Consider the following 4437-nt stretch of genomic DNA (forward strand, 5'->3'; position numbering starts at 1 on the left):
GCGATGTGTGCCAAACTGCCTCTTCGCGCCACCTAGCGATGCGCCATCTACTGTCGACCGCAGTGCGAGCCCCGAAATGGGTCTTGTTATTCAGTGGCCTTTCAGTTTTTTACTGCCGCATAGCGCAGTGTTGGCAGTTTTCATGCGAAGCGCTTATCTGCAGTACGACCATCACATTTCTGTTTTCATAGCAGGATCATCACTATCACGACATGCTTCATCCGTTGGCTAGGTGTCACTTTGTGATAAAGAACAGTTGTGCTCGTAAACTGCTTTCTGAGCAGGAGTACTTAGACGCAGATGCCAAAAGGCACGTCGTGTTCTAAAGTAAAAGTTGAAAAATATTTGTACCCAGTCAGAAAACAGATAAACTCAAACCTCATTATAACAAAATTGCATTTTTTATAAAAATGAGTTTGTTATATCCCAAAATTTGTTATAAAGGTATTTTCCTAATACTATTCTTCATTTACTTCGGTATAGCCGATATTTCACTACATCCGGGTTTGTTATGTCGGGGTTTGAGTGTAGATTAAGGGAGGGATGCATCTTGGGCGCTGCGGTGCTGTCGATTGCCGCTGACGTAGCGGGAGTACCGCGAAGAGGCTTTTGGCCAAGCACTCGCGTGGTCTGTAAATTTTTGTGGCCGACTGTATGTGTGTTTCATTGATTCTTTTACAGGGGTTGATTGAGACATTCTTTTGTGATGCATAAAGATGGGTTTGTTGATCAGGAGTCTGCTTGCCTTGTTTGTTCTGTGGTGTACACGTATCCCGAAGGAGTACGGCCACCAGCGTGGGTCCGGTCTTAGCGAGCCGCAGGGCACGCGTTAACCGTCGCCGTGGCGAGAACACGATACTGCTCAAAGTCGCAACACTTTATTGTGGCAACACCAAACGCAGTACAGCCCGTTGCAAAGGCACGGCGGAAAAGCAAATAGGCTTATCCACGCCACGGGCATAAAAGTACTACACAGGGTGCCACGAGCACGTTTCCGCGGTAAAGGTGATACATGGAGGCACCGGGACCAAGGCCCGGTTGCTCGAGCGAGGGCAAAGGCGCTCGAGTTGGCTTCGGAGGGAGACGGGTCGGCGTAGCTAGGCCACGCACTAGGACACCGTACTGCCCCTCGGCCGTGCGTACGCAGTGGGGCAACAAAAGGTGAGCGTTCGCCTCGGGCGCGAGGCGTCAGCGAAGTTTGACGGGCCCCGAGCGACTGGAGTCGACGGACGGAAAAGATTGGGTGGCTCACCGTTTGCAGTCCCGGAGAGTATCTGTCTGCCCGCTCCCGACGCAGCGCGCGAAAACCTTGGGAGGCTCCGCGGGCAGCGCCACAGTCAACATCCGCTACCGGGTGAGGGGGGGTTAAACGTCACTCCTTTCCCCCAGCGCGGCAGGCAGCAAAGGAGGGGAGACGACATGTCGGGACATGAGAACGGCAGAAAAAGTGGCAAAGCCCGCGCAAAGGCAGCGGGCTAGCCTCAATTCCCACAGTTCTTATGCTGGCATTTAACAGTGTTCATTAGTTACTTGAAATCAAGACATTGTTCTTATTTGTTCCCTGATTTTAAGGCACACATGTGCAGTCATGGGATGCCATTCATGACGTAGAGTCATAAAATAAGCTGCAACTACATGCCTTTTTATATCTCATGTATCACCTTTACATGTGCATGTAAACAACTTCCACTTGCCGTATATTTTCATGCTGCAGTTCAATCTCCTCTCATTGAAAGAGAAAAAAAAATGGAAAGGCAGATTAATATTACATACTATGTAATGAATATAATTAACACATATGAATAAGAAAATAACGTACTGAGCGAGTTGCGCAGTGTGATAGAGCCTCAATAGAATGCAGCTCTCTATGTCAGGCACGTTTTTATAGCTCCTACTCGTTTCCACTGAAAGGAATCTATTTCTGTGCTCAATGTAACGAAGCAGTTTTGTGGGACAGTTTTGAAGCAGCACATTTTCATGGGTGAGAAAGTCAAGTTGGGAAATCATACAATTGTCGAAATATTGAGGATCTTGCGAAGGCAGGCCAAGCGAATGCAAAATAGATTTCACCCCATGCAGAACCACGGATACAAAAATGTCCAAATCAGCCACACCGTGCATTTATTTTTACACCGAAATCGACATTTCAACATCTCGAAAATCCATTGCATTTGTTTGTACAAAAAAACAGTTATGTTATAATTGTGGCGGTGACACTTTTGTGCAACAATGAGTGTTCGAGTTGCTGCTAAAATTTTCTTTGATGTCTTTATGAAAGCTCATGGGGCTATGTGGAGGGTAATGGGATATGCAATGTAAATTGTGCAACTTAGACAAAAACCTTGGTGCAGCGAACTTTATGATAAAACGATTTCTTTCGCTGCGGGCATGACATTGTTATACCAAGGCTCAACGGATTTAAAGGCAGAAAACAAAAAGCTCACAAAGACTTGAGTAGGGCAACTGTGCATGTTGTATTTTTTTTATCTGAAATGTCCATAGCCTCCCTATGTGAGCAGGCCTACATAGAAGAGCTAAGTTATTCTTGTTGTGTCAAAATATTTGCCGTGATTGAGTGGTGTTAAACCTTTAGTGATATACCTAAATTTCACCTGCTTTAGGAAAGTACGTATGACACTAATTGTTTGCAGAGACTTCACTTTATTGTGCGTGACTTGGTTTTGTCAACGGTGACGAGATATCTACATGTGATAACTATGTGCCACGACAAGGGAGCGAACGTCTTCCATCTCTACACAACACATATGGATGCTGCTCGGCACCGTTGCTGCCCAAGGTGAGCACGAACGTGCAGTGAACTTGGCGGTGACAGCACATTGAGCCACTGGATGTTGTCCCGGATGTGGCACACTGGTGTTCACAAGCTATGCAGACATTGGTCTTGGCATGAGCTTGAAGGTCGCATTCACAGAACGAGGCTTTCCTGGGTTTGTACAGTTGAGCAGAGTTATCGCACCGAAAGCGATGAAACCTTAATAAGAAAATTAAATGTAAAGATGGGTGGGGGGTATGTTCGACTTTGAAATGGTGAGTGAAGGTGTCAAGAATACCATACAGAGGGATTTTCTACAACCTTTATGTGTGTTCAAGTGTTAATTCAAACAACTTGGTAACAATGAACTTGGAGGATGGAGGGCTTTAACTTTTGGGATTGTTACTGGGCCCCAGTTCCATCCTGGGTGGGCTACCGACTTGATGGTGAGTCCTATAAGGCTCCTTTCATTATTTTCCTCAGGAATTAAACTTCTTGTCATGTCTCATACCATACGCTGGTCCTGTACGCACAATCTTCAAGACAAGACGGCGAAAATCGGCGCATACATGTCAGATGCCACTGACCAAAAATGAAAATTCTCAAGAATGAATGTTGAGGCATTTACAGCCACATTATGAAAGGTTGTTTATTGTTTAAGTACCTTTATCCCTGCCCTCTCTCTAAAACTTGGAAGCTGGAAGTTTGCACTAGTTCGTAGGCCATGATGATAGTAACTCATCGTGAGGCAGTGAGTATGTGAATTGAAAAACCGTACACATCAGTTTGATTTGACTGTTTTAAACTTCAATCAGTGCCTGCGAGTTTTGAATTAGTAATGGTTCATGTATATTCATGTATGTTCAGACACTTCAGATAATCCTGTATAAACAAGCCAAGTTGCTTTTGCCACGTTCCCCTTCCTGTTACAATGACTCGGAAGGGCATGTTAACTTTATGCTTTTCTGCGAGAAAAAACAAACAAAAAATCATGCTGAGCCAATTTTTGCCGCTTTTACTAATATACTCAGTTGGAAGTTAGCTTTGTCTTGCCCCTTTGTCGTCATTCTGAGCTCGCGCTATAACAATTGTCTCCTGAAACCTCACTTTTGAAGCTATGTGTCCTGTCGCTATGTCGGGTGCGCGGCTAATATGCAAAATTTGCGGGGACGCGGCTCTGTGCGGTGCTCATTAATTTAGAACGGCAATGCCCCTTTGGTCTCGTAGAGCTAGTTTTTTTTTTTTTTTTTCGGGTTACCAGCGCATTCCACCAGAGAACCATTATGTCCTGCCGGGCGCAGCCATGCGTTCAGAAAGTTCAGCAAAGCCTGAAATTAAGCTACCTGGTGCGATGTTTCAATGTAGTAGCGCTGAGCGAAATGCACGAATGACTGCGCATTACTTTACATTAAAACGTGCTCTCAGAGCAATCGAAACCAAATCTGCAGCTGTGAGAACAGTTTAGTGGCGGCACAATCCGCGTTAGGCTTGGTGTTAGAAAACACTTTGCCATCTAAATTAAAGAGGTAAGTATGTTGGAACGCAACATATAACGCAAGATTACAACAAAACAAACAGGCTTGGTAGAGGTTACCCTCACAGGCCGTCAGGTGGCAAGTCATCATCATCACCACGAATATTATTGCTGTTCTGTGGCTATCATC

The sequence above is a fragment of the Rhipicephalus microplus genome, chromosome 7 (assembly GCF_043290135.1).
Source record: "Rhipicephalus microplus isolate Deutch F79 chromosome 7, USDA_Rmic, whole genome shotgun sequence".
Lineage (NCBI taxonomy): Eukaryota > Metazoa > Arthropoda > Arachnida > Ixodida > Ixodidae > Rhipicephalus > Rhipicephalus microplus.